The sequence below is a fragment of the Lepidothrix coronata genome, unplaced genomic scaffold (assembly GCF_001604755.1).
Source record: "Lepidothrix coronata isolate B3197 unplaced genomic scaffold, Lepidothrix_coronata-1.0 Scaffold117, whole genome shotgun sequence".
NCBI classification, from domain to species: Eukaryota; Metazoa; Chordata; class Aves; order Passeriformes; family Pipridae; genus Lepidothrix; species Lepidothrix coronata.
This window is the reverse complement of record NW_016690297.1, coordinates 982,095-1,002,998: the sequence shown is the minus strand read 5'-3', so window position 1 is coordinate 1,002,998 and position 20,904 is coordinate 982,095. Positions and strand designations below refer to the sequence as shown.

General features: G+C 38.1%; 1 long non-coding RNA gene across 2 annotated transcripts; it reads right to left on the bottom strand.

Annotated features, from left to right (window-relative positions):
- Positions 1 to 2,003: 2,003 nt before the first annotated feature.
- Positions 2,004 to 20,741, bottom strand: LOC108502350. 2 transcript variants are annotated; one of them, XR_001876472.1, is made up of 4 exons: positions 20,636 to 20,741; positions 9,736 to 9,870; positions 9,174 to 9,315; positions 2,004 to 2,355 (listed from the first exon to the last, which is right to left on the bottom strand). It is a non-coding gene; the product is annotated as an uncharacterized LOC108502350 (long non-coding RNA). The 2 variants fall into 2 exon arrangements; XR_001876473.1 differs by lacking the exon at positions 9,736 to 9,870 and having other exon boundaries at positions 20,636 to 20,732.
- Positions 20,742 to 20,904: the final 163 nt, after the last annotated feature.

Sequence of the window (20,904 nt, the reverse complement as noted above, 5' to 3'; positions counted from 1 at the left end):
TGTTATAGCGGATCATCAGAGATGCAAAGAAGTATCCATAAGATAATCATTATAATATTAATAGCAAAAGTGTTAATTCACATCTTGAGGAGCTCTATATCATGGTCATTATTCATGACAGATGTTTCCAGTTGAGTTGTAACTAAAACAAGAGAATTTTTTTTCAGTGCTACCTATCCAGAATTAAGTAGTTTTTTATTATTGTAACGTGGAGATAAGATGCAAATGAAGAGTTATAAACAAAAAACACCTGTTTATATGCATTCAGAATTCACTGTGCATTTTTATTTAGGTTCTTTAAGGAGCAGGAAAAATGGTTTTTCAAATTATTTTCCAGTATTATTCTGGAAAGCTCACAGTTTTTTCATAAAACTTTTTCGCTTTTTTTCTTTGTTTGTTTATTCCTTACATTCCTTTGATGCCAAATGGCATTTTTCTTTACTAATAGCACTGTAGTCCTAAAGACCAGGAACAGCAGTAAGCTTATTAAAAATTAAAAAGGGCCTCTGAGGTAAAATATGCAATATATGCTTGACTGTGCTATCAATGATTTTGGAGGGGTTTTTTTATTTATTTATCCATGTGCTAATATATTTTCATAGCACCTGCAATATTCAAACCAGACGACATGGAGTATATGTACCCCCCAGGCCAGGGGGTACATATTTCATAAGAAAACACTATAACTGCATGAAGAAATGAAAGAAAAACATCGAGAAAAAAAAGAAAAATTATGATTTAAGCTTGCTTTTTTAGGGGTAGTTGCTGTTGTTGCAACTAAATTACCAACACAGTTGATCATCAAGAGAATTAAGATATTGTGTAGTTGCTTAAGTTGAACTCAACAGTCTGAAACACTTAACACAGTCAAAGAACTAAAATATAATTAAAATAAGATGTGACATCATACACATTCATATGATTTAAGGAAAAAATAAGTTTACATCTACAGTGTTGAGATTTATGATGCAAATGTTTAAGCTTCTGTTTTACCCCTGGAAAGAAAGAAGCCCCATGCATTCTAATAAGAACACTGCAGTCGGAACAGCAGTCTATATACTCAGAGAATTTATTCATAATAGATAATGCTAGGAACTTAATTCCAAAACTTACTTTAAGAAGAATCAGCTCACTAATTGGTAAAATATTATATATATTACAGTGCAGGAACTTATTATTTATGAGCATAAATAACAGAGGAAAGATTGCACCTGTGACAAAAATTCTGTTTAGCTAGTAAAAGAGCAAATTGCTGTTGAACCACTGATGCAAAAGCAACCAGGGAAGAAAAAATGATTTGTTTAACATAATTCTAACTTACCTGTGAGCTAAACTGCAGTATGTTTTTGTAATGTAGTCCAAATAAATGGTTTGTGTTGGTGTTCAACAGGTGACAACTAGATAAAAAACCTATCTTGAAGTTTACAATACAGCAAGAAGATGACAAGGCATTTGCATGAGTAAAGGTGAAATATACCAAGATTTATTAAAATTTTAGATATAATGGATGCATATGTCCTATTCTTTATGCTCCTAGATAAAAAAATTTATCTGATAATGGCTATGTTTACTGTTTCTTTTAGTGCAGGCATAAATCTTTACAACTTCTCATTAATATATTAATATATTCAAACTTTTTCCCTTTCTACTTAAAATGTAGGTAATGTTTCCCAGAGGCTGTAATGTAATATTTAATTAAGTTATTTACTTTGATTCAGAAATTGCAAGCTATCTAAATCACAACCATCTGGTCAATACTTAAACAATAAAAAATTAAATTTAATAGTAATTTTATACATATATAAGTATAAAATATATACTTATATACTAAGAATTAATTTCATAATTCCTTGATGATGATGACAATCGCCCCCTGCCATGGACAGGAACACCTTTCACTGGACCAGGTTGCTCACAACCCCATCCAACCTGGCCTTGAACACTTCCAGGGATGGGGCATCCACAACTTCTCTGGGAAAACTGTTCCAGAGCCTCACCACCCTCACAGTAAAGAATTTCTTCCCAATATCTGACCTAAACCTACTCCCTTTCAGTTTGGAGTCATTACTTTGTCCTATTTGTACATGCCTCTAAAGGAAGCCACTCTCCAGCTCTCTTACAAACCCTTTTTAGGCACTGGAAGATGGATTAATGCAATGAGGGCTCCCTGGTTATATCTGACCATTGTCCATAAGGCTGATTGATTTCGTTATCATGGAAAGAGGAAACAAAGGAAAGTGGATCAGTGTACAGTACCATGTATTCATTCCAATTGTCTGCATTTTGCTCCATACAATTGTCTTCTCCTTTGAGCGACTTCTCATCTGCTCTTTAGATCTGATGAATAATTTTACTCTGAAAAAAAAATTAAATATGGTGAATTAGACTTTTTACAGATAAGATAATAAAATAGCTTCAATTCTATCCTCAAGTGACATCATGAAAATTAAAAAACACAGAAACTAGGTCTGCTAAATCAAGATAATACAAGTTGGGACCAAAATTCAAGTAGTTTGATTTTAATGTATGTTTTTGTTATTACACTGACACACACTAAGACTGTCTGAATGCCTTAACTGTGCATTTCTGTACCTTCCATTCCGTTTAGATTTAACTTTGACTGCAGAATTTGTGCAATTTGTTTAGGGGACAACTGTAACATAGCATTTTTTCTTATCTTAAGTTGTATTTTTAAATGATGACTTCAATTTTATTCCGTTATTTTTACTGTATGTAAAATAGGTCCTTGTGTGTGTGCATTTGTCTCTGGAGGTCTACAGAGTGAAGAATTTATTTTCAAACATTTTGTGAATAATTGTGTTAGTCTACCCAGTGCTTGATTCAGAATTCTTAATGTATTTGAAATATTTAAGCATGTTAAAAATAAATCTAAATATCCCATTATAAACCATTTCAAGATCACAGTTTTGTAACTGAGAACAGAATAATATGATAATCTGGGGAAAAAAAATGCTGAGACAAAATGTGTGTAACATACTAACTTGAGTATACAATGAGAATTTCCAGAAGCTGTTAGGCACACTGTGCTCTTCATGAGAGGCAATACAGGATAAACCTGTGGCCTTTTCATTTATATGTTCCTTTCCCCTTACACAAAACTTTCTGATCTTTGGAGAATAATTAAACATAGTATATCAGAGTATGGGGAACTTTCCTTTTTCCTCCAAGAAGGAAGAAAAATTAAAGTTACTAAATCGAGTTACAGTCATAGAAACAATTCCTTTCCCAGAAAAAAGGATGAAAGAAATAAACAGGTCAGAATCCCAGCTGATGCCATTTTGAGTGATTCCACTGAAATGGTTGATAGACACATCCATTTTAAGGTGAAAAAAACCTATTACACCATCCTAGTCTGGCTTCCTGCATAATACAGACCAGAAATTTCCATATAGTAACTCTCATTGAGCTGATAGAGCTCAAGTGAATCTCTTGATTCACTTGATTTGGCTCTCTACTTTTTCAAAGATTAGTAGATTCTCTCCCTAGGAGGCAGAACATCATGAGACAGCTGCAGTACCTGATTCAGTATTTGATTTGCAAAAAACATTTACAATTTTGGTCTGTGATGACTGTGAAGATGTCAATAGCTCCTGCTGACCTCTCAAGAATTGGTTTACTGCCAAAGTGAGAAGGACAGTGTTTCAAAGAAAATGAAAACCTTTTTGGAATCCCGAGCTGACAGTGACAAATGTCTGGATGACAAGGTCAAATGGCAGGTGTCTTTGTTACTGAATATAACGAAAGGTCACAAATGGGATGAGTTTCTGATTTTTAAGAGAATTTCAACAGGAACTTTGTAATAAGATGTCAGAAAAAAAAGGAATAAAGAAGAAGCCTAGTCATGTATAGAAATAGAGAGTTCACTGCATAAATTACATGAGCACTAGACATAGAAACAAAAGCAGAATGAAGAGATACAGAATTTATTTCTTGAAAGACCAGATGAGCCTCAATGGAAGGATTTGTTTTTTCAGTGTTTGGATTTTCTAAGCTTGAGATCAATCTCTTTTTTTTTTTCCTCTTCTCTGCACACTAGAATTCACAATAAGGAGAAAGTGCCAATGGCTTCAGATAAATGTTTGCTTGGTGTTTAAATAGACATAATAAATGTGGTTGGCTTAAAAATGGATTATTTGTGGTGGTAGAAGTCAAAAGTCATCGATTTACTTCATTGAGGTCATAGTCAGAGGAAGGAGAAGTTAGTTTTCAAATGAGAAACATGCTTATTCAAATTGTCTTAGTCCTGTTACACTGGTGAAGTTATTTTGCAATATTTATAGCAATTTTAAGAAAAGGAAACTTTTTGAATTATAATCTGGAAATAATGCTACAATGGCCTTGAAGGGCAGTTTGGAGAGAAGAAGCCAATGGCAAGAATGGATGACCTAGATTTTAGTAGGAGTTGGGCACTTCTGGATAGGCTATTCAAGGCCAAAGCCAATGAGCCAGATGCTGCAAGCAGACTTGCCAAATGTCCTGACAAAATAAGAGAAAATTCTGATTTTATTTTTTTTTTTGCAAAATCCCCCAGCATCCCAGTAAAAGAGTACAGGTTTCCATTTTTGCTGTAAGTCAAACACAACACACCTAAACATTTTAACACAGCACACTGAAACCAACCCATTGGATACTGAGGGATCCACGGGAACCTGTCCAACTGCTGCCTGCTCCAGCTGGCTGTGTCACAGGGAAACTGTGACACTGTGTCACTGTGGTCCCCATTGTATTTGAAATTGAATCCAGTTTTCCCAGTGCCTAGAAAAATGCCCTGACCATGAAGCTATTGTACTGGGGCAATGATATTGCTACCTGTCAGAGATAGCTCTCTACCAGACACTTCTGCCTAATGCAAGTTTCCCTCAGAAATGATGAATTCTGCATTGTGTTCACAGAGTGAATGCAGAGAGATTTCTATTCTGTCCGATTTATTTTGTGTTTGAAGTTATTTTCCTATTCCTATGAATAATTCTTGGCTATGAGCTTTTTCATAAACAACTTATTGCAAGGCCTGAAATAGCTGTGGGACAGATTCTCCACTTGTTGAAGTCAGTTTTGGTGAACTATACTGATTTAGGTTAGCTCAAAATTTATCCTGATGCGTTTTGATAGGCCTTGACAAGTCAGATACCTAATTCTAATGCCTCATTGAATAAGTAGACCCCTTAGAATGAGACTTTGGATGTAATGTATTATCTGAATGTTCATTTGCCTGCAATGTCCAGCTATATCTATTTAGGCATGACAGTAAGTAAGCCTAAAAGGGATGCACAGATACAGATGTGATTTAATTTAAAGTACTGGTGTATCTAATCACTGAATTTTCTGCTTTCATGGCTAATCAGACCATATTAACAAGAGTTGGGGAAACAGATAAAATTCCTTTGTGCAGGATTATTTAAAATATGGGGCAGAGGAAGGAACCTTTAGCTAATTAGATTTTTCTTATTATCCAGTATTTCAGTAATGCTGAGAAATAAGTCATTTCTGTAATGGAATCATTTCTGTAGTGAGCAAAGAGCTCACTAGCCATCATCCTGGGCAGGAAGAAGATTTGAGAAACAGAAGTAAGTATCCTTGGGGCAGCCACAGTCCGCTGTCACATGCCACAGTTTGCATGCAGTGGGGATGTGCTGCTGTGTGCCCACAGTTAATTACGTTCATCCTGCAAAGGACCACTAAGTCACTGTCATTACATGGCTGCTTTATATGCTCTGCTTATAGCTGTGTCTCTAGTTGTAATGCTGCTTGCAAGAGAGTGACAGAAAAAGCTGGACTATGGTGGATAGGTCTCCCTCACTTGCACCCATGCCAAGGATGCACTAATGGAAAAGGTGTTACCTGTTCCTTTTTTCTTAAGGTCTGAGTCCTGTGGCTGCTCTTCCTTGGTGCCCTTGTACCAGCACTGTTGTGTAATTGCTCCTGGGTGCTGGCCCTGATTTTTTCATTTCCTGGTGGGCATGACTATATCTATACTAATTTTTTCCTGTTTGGGGGTTTATTTTAGCAATAGTGTGATTGGGACAGTTAAACATGTAAAAAAAATCTCCTTTGCTCATAACTGCCTCTTGAACGGAACTGGAAGACACGTAAAAAGCGCATCCTTAATCTATTGTTTTGTGAAAGGCAATCTGTCAGGTCTTTAACTGGACATTTAATGGCAGGAGGCAGAGGGATGACATTTAATACTGTCATCCTACAGACCTAAGGTGTGTGAGAATTTTATTAGGATTTTCTTTAATGACTTCAAGAGTGCTTATTCTTTCCTTGTCAGCCCATCAGAGCTGAGGGCCTGCCTATGATATTCTAGCACTTCTGCATTAAAGTTTTGGGCTGCTAGTCTCAGCTTTTCTAAGAAAGTATGGGACAGAAAGCAAATAATCCTGTTTTTTCATTCAGTATTATCTTTTTTCTTCATTAACATGTAGGGGTTACAATTGTGTATTTGAGCTTCCACTGCATTCATGTAATGATTTTTTTTTTATTGAACTGCTCTACTAGGAGTGGGTCAGCCTAATACAGCAAAAGCCAGTCCCCATAACTGATAAAGATTACAGCAGTTTTCTAGGAAATTGTTAACAAATGGCCTCATTGCATCTAAAACAATGTATCTCACATGTATTCCTTGTTCTCATAAGAACAGGCATCTTGTGTTGCCTACCAAGTCTAGGGATAAACTATATTCATCTAAGAAAAACTTCACATTTATTCTTAGTTCACTGATTTAAGAACATGACACTACATACTGGAAATCTGTCTTTTCTTTAAAAAAAGAAAATCACCCAGGATTACTGTGAAACATACTGTATAGAAAACTATTTTCTCACTTCCTAATGAGTCTTATCACTTAAAAGTCAGGTCATGAGTTTTAGACTTAAGTGCCTGCCTTCAGAGAGCTAAATAAAAGTTTCTTGCTTTTCGGGGATGCTCACAACAATAAATACCTCCACTGATTTAATTAAGCGTTATGATACTTAGCGACTCAGAAGAATTCAGGTCTACCTTAATTTGGGTGTATAATATGGCTCTAGGCATTCACAGAATAAAAAATTAATGTTAGCTTTAAAAACTGTGTAAAAAAGAGTGAGAGTAACCGTTTTGGCCAATCTCCCTCATCCCCATTTCCAGTGAGCATTTAACATGGTCTGAAAGTTAACCACTATTAGGAAGAAGGAGGCCTAGGGGAGCACTACTGCGCTGGCAAGGTGATAAACTGCCGGCAGTATAATCAGACTGTTACAGCACAAAATTGAGAACGTGGAAATACAAGTTCTAATCTTGACTTGATGTGTGGCTTCAGCAAAGTAATTTCAGTCCCTCCTTTCAGTTTACTAGCTAATAAACAGAAAACAGTAAGTTATTTTGAGGATGCTGTGATATCTAATTAATTTTAGTCAAGTAAGCATTTTGAAAACTGACCATACTAAGCACAATTTTCTACTATTTTCTACTACTACTAGCAAAAGTAAAAGACAAATCAATTAGGTGTGAGGTGTCTCTCTCCAAGCTTTCAAATATATTCAGGCTCTTGCTATATCCAGTTTCAGATGGAACTCACCAACTTGACACCTTTGTGAATTTAAGTACCTACTTCAAAATGAAATGAAAGCTCCCCCATACCTTCCTCATAGTGTTGTGACACATTAAAAACTGAAAGATTTTCTAGCAGAGGAATCTATGACTCTACACTTACCAGTCTTTTTCTCTGTTTTTGAATATTCAAAAGACTGGCTTTCAAAAGCCAGTCAAACTTTTTTAGCTCTATAGAACAGTAAAACATGTCTGTTACCTGTAACATGTGAAAGTATTGGACAGTGTAGTAGTTTGGACCTTGTTTTCCCGCAGAGGCTAACAAAATGGTAAAACCCCAAGGGGTGGAAACTCCTGGAAGTTTTGAAGTTTTGTCCATTGGGCGCTCCTGCAAAATATAAACATACCACAACCAGACCGGAAGAGACGAGTGGTAGTTTAGTTGTTGTGGGAGAGGTGGCCATGTTGTAGAGCCACGAGGAAGGGGGTTCAGAGCCCCTTGGGGCCTCTGGGGCCCCCCAGCCCCAGTTGGGGGCTACAGAGACGTGGAACAGTGTTAAGCTGGACTAAGTGTCTGTAACTGAACCTGGAGATGTTTATTCATTGTGAGCGGCAGCAGCAGAACTGCACTGACCGGAGAAACGGTGGCACAGAGCCAGAGGAGATAAGATGAAGCAGCAGAGGCATCACAGCACCGCAGAAAGAACTCCTGGAAGGAGAGCTGGGAAAGAGAGAGCCAGCAGCTGAGAGACAGAGTTTTTTTGGGGTAAGAACTGTACCAGACCCACCAAACTCCTTTGAGACCTCCTGGAAAGGAGGAAGATGATAGACTCTTACTTGAAAGAGCCTTGAAGTGCAACGTGCACTGCAGAGAGGAGCTGAGAAGCTCAGAGCGTCCTGGGAAGCTGGACCAGGACGGAGAGGAATGCAGGGAGGTTGACCTTGGAGCCCTCCCTTGCTGCAAGCTACAAAGAAGCTCGCGGCCTGAGGCAGGGCACAGAGGCCCTGCAAGGAGCTTGAATCTCCTGGAGATACCAGACCGTCACGAAGACCCCCTGCGTCTCGTGATATGACCGTGGTGGAACGACCTTTGTCTGGGGTGACGTAGTCCACGGAGGAAGACAAGACCCCTCGCTTGGTGGCGACGGGGCCGAGGGAGCTTGGATACCTCCCTCGTGAGTGCTGGCAGAAATCCAGCTATCAGCTGCTGCATGTGGAGAGGACAGATGACTGCTGCTGTAGAAGATACTTCTGCTTAGAGACTGGAAGGGATCTGTCCTTCTTTCCCTCCTGGACTTTTATTTGGAGGGGAGAAGAGATCTGATCCATTGTAAATACTGTATGTCATGGTAGAGATAGTTGTGATCGTGTGTATAATGTGTTATAATATTTATTTGTACAGTCATTGTAATATATTCCCTTTCCCCATTTGGAGTCTGGTGTGTTTTGTCTGGAAAAAAACCCATCTCAAATTAGGTTGAGATGTGGGAGGGGGTTTAGACTAGGGGATTGGATTTTGGGGCTATCTCAAACCATGACATACAGTTACCATTGTGATTGTAAAATAAATGTTTGAATTACATACCTGGGCTTTAGAATCAGTGCTGAGAAAAAGGACAACTTACTTTCAGCATCTCTGTTTGAAGGTTTGCATTCTGGAGACTATCAGGACACCACAAAGGTCACCAGGTCATCAGCTTCATTGAATTAAACCTGAGGTTCCATAAGATGAACAAGAAATCCATTCAAACTGTGGATTTTCTGAATCTGTAGAATACAAATTTTAAGTATTTTCTGTTTGAGATTAATCTTAACAGTTTTTTCCCAAGAATTCTGTATTCATTGTCATATCCTCATGATTACCTCTTTTTACCTAATCTGCCCATTAAACAATGTATCCTGCCCAAGGTCTCAAGACCTTGTGCTTCCAAAACCACATAGTGAAGTGGTTTTTCTTTTGTGACTAAATTTCAGTGAAATAATTTTAGTTTTAGGGATCATTATAATGATATAATACTCTTCAACCAATTTATGGACTTGAAATATGGGAAATAAATTCTCAGTCTTATATGAAAGGCATAGGCTGGTACAAATGATCACCATATTCTTGGGGGTGGAGGTTCTGAATATAGGAATGTGTTCTGTGGCTAACTCAAACCTATGGTTGTTGCTACACTCATGGCTTACCTCCAACAGTATTCACTCAGTATTAGAAAGTTAAAGCCTATTTTAAGCATGACATTTGAGAAGCCAGTGATGTTAAACTAGATATCCAGGTAGCAGAAGGAGCATTAAAGTCTTTCAGAAGATGCAGATTTTAACCTGTGTCACAGACAAAAACAGACAGATTTTGTTTTGAGAGAACTTCAGGAAAGAATTTAATTAAATTAAGCATTTGCTTAAACTTGGACCAACTGTTTAAATGATGGCATAGGTAATTGATATCATCTATAATAATCTCCTAGTTTGATTTCAAGATGGACTTTAAATAGCAACGTCAAAATACTGGAAGAGGTCAGTTTCTGTTGATATATCAGCTCTATCAAAACAAAAAAGTAGAGTTCACGTGAAAATGTTTACTTGCGTGCCAGCCTTTCTATTTGACATTAGAGATGTGGATCATTCAGGTGCACATAGAGATTTACAGTTATTTACCTTTATCCAAGTCTTTTGATTGCCACTATATTTTCAATAATACTTTCTGACTGTGCATTTTTACTACATTTCAGTTTTTAAAAATTTCTGAACCATTGCGATACTTTGCATTTTAGCAATGTTGATCTCAGACTACAGGGTTTTGAATACCTTCTCCTCTCATGGTCTGGTCTTCAAAAGAGGCAAGAATGAAACACTACAAAAAGAGGTATTGTGCTGACAGAAATTAATGGAAGCACAGCCAGTTGTCTTTCTCAGCAAGTGTATGCACCACAAACACTCTGTCCTACCAAGTTGCATAATGTAGAGATGAAAAGGTCCATTCACTCTGACCTCTTCTGTTTTCTTCATTAGAACATACAAGTGAAAAGAACCTCCATGTTTAAGTAAGCCCGGGGAGCATTATTATGGGTCACTGTATCACAAAATTGTCCTAATAAACTAAACAGTCTCCTCAGAACACTCCAGCTACTTTTTATGAAAGGATATTTTAGGACCTTTCTGCTATCATAATTGGAAATGTTTCACCCACCTCTAGCCTGCACTTACCAATGACCAGTTCAGATCCACATAAGATTCTTCAAGCCCTAGTATGACCTCTTTCACATCCTCTACTCAAATGTACAACCTTAAATTTAATATGCAACACTATTTCAGTTTCATCTTCAAATGAATGTTCTTTATTCTACTTCTGAATACAAAAAATTTGAATAGTTTCAAAACAAAAACTCACAAGTACTGCAATGGTATGTTCCAGCACACCATGCCTCCTACTCTTCCTTCTCACTTAAGTTTCAGGCATCAGATTCTCTTACCCTTCCCCTTGAGGCACCAAACACATGTTTAACTTGTGATATTTTTTTACATGCACGCTGTGATCAAGTGACCTTTCAACAAACCAGCCCCCAACCTTATTACACATGGGGTCTTTTGCAGGTCTTTGGGTCACTGCTTCATGGGTATCTTTTTGCATATATTCCAGCTTTTTTAAATTCTTCAAATAATACAGACTCTCAAAATATAAAAATATTTTGGAATCGATACATTGAATGTTGTAGGTAGAATATAATTCACATCCATACACTCCTCTACCCTGTTCATTGTCATGGTTTAACCCCACCCATCAGCTCAGTCCCACACAGCCACTCACTCACTCTCCCACAGTGTCTTGGGGAAGAGAATTGGAAGGGTAAAAGTGAGAAAACTTGTGGCTTGAGATAAAGGCAGTTTAATCAGTAAGGCAAAAGCCATTATGCCAGCAAAGCAAAACAAGGAGTTCATTCACCACTTCCCATGGGCAGGTAAGTGTTCAGCACCTCCAGGAAAGCAGGGCTCCAGCACACATAATGGCAACTTGGAAAGACAAATGTCACCATTCCAAATACCCCCTCTTCCTTCTCCTGCCACCCAGCTTTATATGCTGAGCATGACACCATATGGTATGGGATATCAGCTGTGGTTAGCAGGGCTCACTAAAAGAGTTTTAAACTAGAATTGAAGGGTTAAAGGGATAAAAATCAAGCTTGCTAGAGAAAAGCCTGAAGGCAACATGTCAATGTTTGAGGAACCATGTGCTAGCATGGTCCTTCAGTCTCAGTGAAGGTAGGGATGGAGATCCATGTGGGAGCAAAGACAGAAGAGTTATTGATTCTTGAGAACACAGAAGTGCCTGAGAACAGTCATGTAGGAATTACCATTTCTCCTGCCAAAAAAGTGGCGAGATCAATAGCCCAACTGAAGTGCATCTACAGCAATGCCTTCAGTGGACAACAAGCAGGAGGAGCTGAAAGCTGCTGAGCAGCAAGAAAACTATGACATAGTTACCATCACAGAAACATAGTGAGATAACTCACATGTCTGGAATGCTGCTATAAATGGTGGCTATGAACTCCTCAGAAGGGGTAGGCAAGGAAAGAGATGCGGTGGTGTAGCCCTGTATGTTAGGGAGTGGTTTCACTATCTGAGCTTAATGATGCTGATGAAAGTGTTGAGTGTTTATAGGTAAAAATCAGAGAAAGGCCAACAAGGCAGATATCATGGTGGGAGTCTGTTACAGACCACTCGACCAGGATGAAGAGACAGATTAAATACTCTATAGGCATCTGGGAGAAGTCTCATGATTGCTAACCCTTGCTCTCCTGGAGGACTTCAACTTCTGAAAGCACAACACAGCAGAAAAGCACCTGGGGGTGCTGGTCAACAACCAGTGTGTCCAGAGAAGGGCAACAAAGCTGGTGAAGGGTCTGAAGCACAAATCCTATGAGCAGTTGCTGCGGAAGGTGAGAGTGTTTAGTCTGGAGAAAAGGAGGCTCAGAGGAGATTTTATCACTCTACAACTACCTGAAAGGATGTTGTTATGAGGTGGGGGTCTCTCTCTTCTTCCAATTAACAAGCAAAAGGACAAGAGGAAATGGCCCCAAGTTGTGCCAGGGGAGCTTTAGGTTAGATATTAGGAAAAGTTTCTTCACAGGAAGGGTTGTCAAGCTTTGGAACAGGTTGCCCAGGGAAGTGATGGAGTCGCCATCCCTGGAGGTATTTAAAAGATATGTAGACATGGCACTTAGGGACATGGTTTTGTCATGGACTTGGAGTGCTGGATTAAGTGTTGAACTCGATGATCTTAAAGGTTTTTCCAAAATAAATGAGTCTATGACTACATGATTCTATAAAATCTTATTTCTATAAAACATTTCTATAAAATGTTAATATCAGTTTCCATATGGAATCCAGGCATCTTATTAAGAAGACCATTTTTATACACTGGTCTCCAAAATATAACTTTAAAGATGTAAAATTTACATTAATTCTCCCATATCATATTATTTGTGGTCTCACTGTATTGATCTTTGTTCCAGAACTTTCACCCAAGTAAAGAATAGGATCGTTTAGAGCTGAAGCTCTGTCCCCTGCTGCTTCACAACAATTTTAGAGTCTGTATGCCACCCTCTTTACATATGTTTTTCAGGTGTCTGCTAATCGACCTTTAGCTCTGAAGCAACATGACAGCAAATGAGAAGTCACTGGAAGGTTCTTGTTTTGGGTAAAGTCTTTGCCCCAGTGACTTTACAGCAGAGCCAAGATTTAGAATTTTATTGCATTTTTGTGAAACAGGTTTTGCAGTCAAATCCCACCCCTTTCTCCTCCCCCTCCCTTTCCCCTTCCCCTTCAAATGAAAGGTTTAGGTATTAAGCCTGAAGTTGCAGCCCAGCCCCCACCTATCAGCTGTCACAGTGTATTTAGATGTGTGGCACACTTCTTTTATGGTCAGATATGTAGATCTGTTTTCTGCCTCCCACCTCCCTTCCAAAGTGCACTGTTCTGGTAATTGATGGTGTCACACACTTTAGCTCAGTGGTCCCAGCATACCAAGTTATCAAGAACAGTTTTCATCACTATCTTATTATCAATAATTAGGGCTCCATCAGATCAAGCTCATGAAGAGTATTCCCACATTGGACTGCTCAGTCAACCTGGAGTCAAAGCTTGTCTTCTTCTATGGCAATTAAATCCTGGCGGGGGCTAAAATCACCAGCTACAGAATGATAATGTGAATGAGTAGGTACACCTGTCCTATTGAAGATGGTAGGAAGACTTCAGGGTCCATGGAGCAAAAAGAAATAATTAACTCAAGGGCGTGAAGATGTTGCCTTGTTTTTATAGGATATAGAAAGTGAGTAAATTATAAAACTCAGTCCCATAGGGGTTTTGCTGTCAAACAGATTAATGCCATCAGAACTTTTCCTGAAGTGCAACACTTTCCAGTTAATTGCAAAAAATAAGAGTCATTGAATGAATCAGATGGAGTGGAAGCCCTGAAGGTTCCCTGGGTCCACCCTATATTCAGAGAAGGGATGACTTCAGATGCAGATTGCTCCCCCAGTTTGGCATCACCCCTCACCTTGCTTGAGCTGCTGTCTGTCTGATCTTTCCCCTCAGTAATGAAAACATTTTACAATCTCAGCCCCAGTACCAAGCCCCAAGTAGAAGCAATGGGGGAGGAAGCAGAAGTTTGTCTTTCCCATTGAGCGTCTTCAGTAAAGGACTCATCAGGACTACAGGCGACCTCCATTCAAAGCCTTTCTCCAAGTGACAGGTGCTAAGCATGTAGTGTGAGATTCCTCTTCTTCAAGATACATAAAAAGAACCTAGAAGGTTAGAGCACTTATGGTGAATTATTGAACTAGACCAAAACTGAAACCTGAAAGCTTTTTCTAACTTGTAGCTACACTACAGAAAATAGCATAATGAAAGTAATTTGAGGCATACAAAATCTTGAGCATATAAAAGCCTTCTATACAATTTCCAAGCTTAATACAAATGTAAATGGCATAATTTTTTCTCATAAAATTAATTCTAATGGGCAACACAATTTTCCTAATACTGATTCTATTAGTATTAATATTTCTGTAATACTTTCAGATTGATGTCTAGAAACAAAAATTATTATTGTGACCTTAAAATCCAATTTTCAGAAAAGCCTATTCCTCTAAAATCAGAAGTATTATATCTGCAAAATAAACAGAAATAATCATCTTGATTTCCTGAGTAGTTCCATTGAAATCAATCTCTATGACTATATGCATGCTTAAGAAAAGAAACACCCTAGTGCTCTGCTGAAGAGAAGCTAAATTACCAATAAGCACAGTTCAGATGCTCAATGTACTAATGCAGCACTAAATCCAGTGGAGTTCACTCCAGGGGAAGACAGTCTTTTCTGGTTATCACAAAGATTACACATATTCCCTGGGAGATAAATTCTGGTCCTGACTTGACTTAAAATAAATATTCATTTTTTTTATATTAGGTCTTATAATAAATGAACCTTCAGTGGAAAAGTATCTTCAGAGAATATAACTCATGACTATAGATTTCCTCAGGTATTGTGTTCTAGTTCAGCTATAGAAGTGGCTATGCTAAAAAACCCTTTTACTTTAGAATATATATTTATGTGTGCATGTGTTCACACACACATTTTATGTTTTTTAAAAACTTATTATTATTAAGGGAACCTTTTAAGCCCAACTTAGGCTTCAAACTTCTACAACTTGACAATAAGCTTTACAAAACAAGGTATTAAATCAGTGACTTAAAATTCAAAGGCCTAATAATAATGTATTCAGATTAGGCTTATAACCTAGTCCACCTGCACAGCGTAAGTCTCCGCTCTGGCCAGGAAAATGTACTACAATCTCTGCTGGAAAAGCCACTCCTACTGCAAGACTTTTATGAAGACCTCCCTGCACAGTGCACCATCAAATGTAAGGCATAAATCTACATCTGGAGTACAGCCAAAGCAAGATAAGGAAAAAACCCTGTCTTCACTGCGGTGCTGGAAGACTTCTTCAGCAACAACCATTTGATCTACTTTTAGAACATCTTGCCATCTAACCTCTCCCTACAGTCAATGGGGAGAAAGAGGCATCTGCAAGGTGAAATTAGTCTATTTTACGTATTTATCTTGGGATAAGATGGACCATATACTTGACGAAACCCACTTCTCTGCATTGATTATGAAAGTTACCCAGTGATTAGCTCTAACACGAACATCTACACCAGACACCCAACATTAATTGAAATGGATTTTACCCTGTCTGTGTCTCTCAGCCTTGCAGAGAAGTAGGCCAAAGGATGGTTCCTAATAAGACAGAGACAGTTCATGAAACCTGAGCCTAACAGAGCTCAGCTCTGTGTGGGGAATCAAAGGAATCAAGGTTACAGCCCAACATCCTAGAAAGGGAATTTCTGTACAAATACCTTAGTTTGACATTTCCTTGCAGTTTGATCCTGTGATCCCATAAAATGGATCCATAGGGATCCATAACTTTATTCTCCTGTTATAACATCACTGTCAAGCCAACATTTGGCTTACAAAAAGAGTCTGGCATCATTGAAAGCAGTTGAGCAATATTTGGGGAAATCTGGAGCTGCACCGTGTACATTCTGTCTGCCTGGGATGAGAAGGAGCCCATATTAAAATAAAGTTTGACACCATCAGACAGTTTCCTGGTTGATATGATCATACTAAATATGAAGAAAGATACTAGCAAGTAAGGTAAAAGGGTCACAAAGATAAAATACAGAGAAAGAGACACTGAGAAATGCATCCCAGTTGGGTACCATTTGCATTATAATCAGCATGGTTTAGGGGGAAATGGAAGACCCAAAATAAAAAACTACACAAGAAATATACAGAAACACATTCATACATTTCGGCAAAAACCAGTTTTCCTGCATTTTATATTCCTTTTGTACATTGTAATCTCCCCAAATTACTACACATGCCAAAATTTAAGATAAAAAAAAATCCTACTTGTTCCAAAATATTTTTGTTGGATTTAGTTCAAAATTTGATTTCACCTTGACTTCTCTTTGTTAATGTTGTTAAATTATTACCATTAAATTAATTTTTGAAAGAAACAATTTGCATTCTTCAAATTGGAATATCATACAGAAAAAAAAAGATTTAAATTATCTGGAGCATGGAGAACTTATCTAAAATACTCCTAATATCTCCCAACAAAACAGTTTTGGTTTTAAAAAAATTATTAGAAGAAGGTTGTTTATCAAACATTCCTCCAATGTTACCAATCTCTATCCATTTTGAGTCAAAAAACTAGTTTTCTTCTCACTTCTACTCTCTTGGTCAGGAATAGCTGCAACATCACAGTGGGGACAGGCCAGTACACCAGAGACTTAGGTGGAAAATGTGTCTTTTGATATAGTTTCTACAATACACAAGAGGATGCTTGGCAGTTGCCTGTTATATGGAGGATGTTAACTATTCTGTGCACGTTCTGGTCCCTCGCTCTCGGTCGTGCACACATCCATGCTCACAGATCTTGCCCTGACTCACAAACCTAATGATCTGTTCCCTGTAAAGATGGATGCAGGCTGAACCTTAGCCACCAGCAACAGTTAAAGCATCTCTCTTTTCCTTGGTGCCTTGGGACTACCCTCTACTGCAGCCAGTCTGAGAGATAATTTCTCTCACCGTGCTCTTAAAAAAACCCCCGTGGCTTCTCTGTGGGATGAAAAACCACTCAAAGAAATAAAGACTAAAAAATTAAGATCATTATGGTGCACCTTTTATAGAAAACCTAGGAGAATGATTAAGTGACGACTATGAATTTAAGAGAATACTGTTTCAATCAAAATAAAGAATTTCAGCAGGTCAGATTCTTTTTGTAAAGCTTCACAACTGCATTTAAAACTTACAAAAGCAAAGCAATTGAATTATCTTTCTGTTAAGGAAAAATAAGGCAATTTAGTCTTTGACGTTTAATCTTGTACTGTCTTTCCACCTGCCTGTGAGCATGATTCTGTAAGCCACCAGGAGCCTTCCGAAGTTGCCTGCAGCACTTAACAGAGCTGGGCCAGCTTATGTCTCTGCTTCTAGAAGTCAGAGCATGGAAGTCCTCCTCTTCATCATTTTGTGGTGCAGCTGCTAGACAGGCACTCTAAAGACCCAAAATCGTGTCCTGCGGATACCCAGAACACATCATCATCATCATCATGGCTGGGCTTTGCGAACGAAGATTTGGGGAGGGCTCTACCCACGTTTGTTACAAGCGCACTAGTGGCTAAAAAGGCCAATACGAGATAGGCACGTCCGGTTGCAAAAGACAGCCCAGAACACATATGACAATGTCAATCCCTGTCTTCCTGATCTTAAATGCTAGAGATGGGGTTTAATTATTCAGTTACTTAAGATACAAACTCTTCAAGGCACAGACAGCACTGCACAGGAATGTCTCTGCTGATCTAAACCAGTCTCCTCTTGCTTTCCCTTTTTTATCAAATGCAGTTTTTCCAAATAATCCTTTTTCTTTTCCTTACCAGTATGAGCATAGAGATTAAAGGCACACAAGTTGCCCTTTCCTTCTGTGTTCGTGTGTGACCCATGCTACTCCAAATCAAAGAGTGCCTAGTCATAAAATAATTCTTCAAGGTCCAACCTAAAAACATACAGCTTCAGAGTGTATATATGCTTTTGTGCTTGTATATATAGAATTCCAATAAATACATACTGAACAAAAGTGGAAATTGATACCATCTCCTGACTAGCCTGTCCCTGTCAGACAAGGACACATCTATGGGGTTGTTAATTTAATTTCACCTTCTTACGTACTTTGACCTGTTAAAAAAAAGAGGATTCTATAATATACAAGCACATCAAGATGCAGTCAATTTATTTACTATTTTATTCTTGCATTCATGGAAAATTATGTTCCGTTACCATATTAAGGCAGCTTGTAAGAAATTGAGGAGTTTGTTCTGAATTACTGTCTTTTCACAGTGGTATTTCTTTCACCCATGGAGGACCCAGCACTTTTAATATCTGCCTCAAATTGCCCTATCCCCATTACAAGCAATGATAAAGAAGACGGTGCTGAAGATCTTCTACTGTCATAAGAGCAGGATCCTGTTGGAGGAATGGACAAATCACTCTTATTCATTTGCAGCAAGTTGGCTTTTTTCTGCAACAAAAGCTTTTATTCCTCATAAGACAAATTAAATTTATTTCAGCTCTGTGTAATGTTAGCCAAAAAGTTCATAAAAAAAAAAAAAAAAAAAATCTGTTTCTCCCGGTGATGGGTTTGCTAAGGACTGATCCCGCCACTCTTGTCCAACATCACCGTAGATGTGGGGGTTTTTTTCCAGTAGAAACATCATAATTCCCACAGTTGTTCATATTCCTGTACCATATTCAGTGATGATTAAACTAGTTAGATAGGAAACATTCTTGAGATTAGAGACCGTAAGACAGCCACCTGAGAATACCTCTAACTGGTTGGGGCACTCAGCTGAAAGGTTGTGGTGGTGGTAACATAGAAACGTCACGTGTGGAACCTGATTTAAATCAAAGCTTTTAAGCACCTTAATGGTTGTGTGACTATGTAGTGTGCCCCTGCTGTTATCCCTTTTTTTTTTTACAGCCTAAACTACAAAATGAGACTATTATCTCTCTGTTCAAGCCCTATATTCAAGAATCTTAGTGTAAGATCATCTAGACTGTGAATCTATGTAGATTGAGTTAGGGGGGAAAAAAAGCATGATTTCAGCTCTTTCATACCTTAGATGTTGGACAAGATTTTTGAAGAACTAGGTGTCAGATTTAGATGCAGACTGTGGCCAAAAAAATTCATAGACATACTCACAGCTGTCCTAATTTTGCCATATTTTTTTACAGTAATGCAGAATTTGATTAAATATTTGATTTCACATGGGGCAAAATCTGGGCTGCATAAAAAAGTCAGTGGAGGTTTTACTATAGACCTCATGAGTTTTCAGAAATTGCCAAATGTAATGATTTCCTCATTAAGAACCCACTATTTTTGGTACTGCTAGAGTTTTAACTCTCAGGAGAGGTATGAGATTCTCTCTTTCTGGTACACATGCAATACACACAGATGCATGTAAAGCTTAGAAATGTGAATACTAGAGAGCTCTGCAACCAGATAAATGAACACTAAAGAACACTATTTGTGTGATCTTTCAAACAAAATATCACCACAGTGTTAAGCCAGTCTCATGACAGCTCAGGGCTTGGCAACAGAGAATGCATTCAGTACATAAAAAATATTCAACTTTAAATGAAAGAACGGGTAGGTCTGGATGATTTGTTTTCTTCATAAATAACCATGTTTTGATATGTCATTTGCATGAAGTTTTGTAAACAAGACCGCTAGGTGATTAAAAAAACACAGCAAAAGGCAATTTGGGGAATTTAATTTGAAGACTACTTTGCAAGTAATATTCCACAGTTTTTCACCAGCTATGCTCATCCATCTCCAAGCAGCTTTCAAAGTCCCCACAAATCAGAGGGAAGGCAGTAACTCAACAAGTGAATTGAACTTGGCGCTTTTACTGTACTTTCAGTAAAGGAATATATATCCTTTGGAAATATCTTTCTCTGTTTCTGCCAAAGCAGAACTTTTGCAGCATTGGAGAAGGACCTGTTGGTAGCATGTTTATTCATTTAGGGGAAAGGTCTACTGTCTGTAGGAACAAAGCCATCATTCTCATACATATTGACAGAATGTAGGCACAGCCATGGCTGGAACTGGCATTTCTGCTTCCCTCGGTCATGTGCTGTGTATCATTGATCTGGAATGACACTGAAAATGTTTTTTGTTGTTTAAAAAAAAAAAAGCCATGAGAAAGTAGGATTTCTGAAATATCTGTGTGTTAGTGAGACTATGGTAGAAAGAGCAGCTCTTCATGAATATAACAATAACTTCAGTTAATTGGATTCTGAGCCCCCTTCTGCATCGAACCTCAGGGAAAAAAACAGACAAAACAGCCTAAGCAGAGTCCAGCATTCCTTTTAAATTGCTTTCTCAGTTGATTAATGATGCCACAAGAGAAAAAGATCATATTCAGCAAAGTATTCCTAACACTATTAGTCCAGAAAAGATCCTTGATATCTTACCAGATACGAACAGGAGGAGAGATCTGAACGGGTGTGGCTTTTGCAGCTTTTGGACTCTTGGAAATGTGAAGAAGGGAACTGTTACACTGACCCTTTCCTAAGTACAGTCCCACAAAAAGCCAGGGAAAGTTATAGGATGGTCTAAGTAAAATGCATGAGCACTGCTGATGCCTAATAAAATACCAAACATGCAAATACTATTGACACATGGCAGCATTAAATTGCAAACACATGCCACAGTAAAGGGCAAGCAGCCATTAATAAATGTA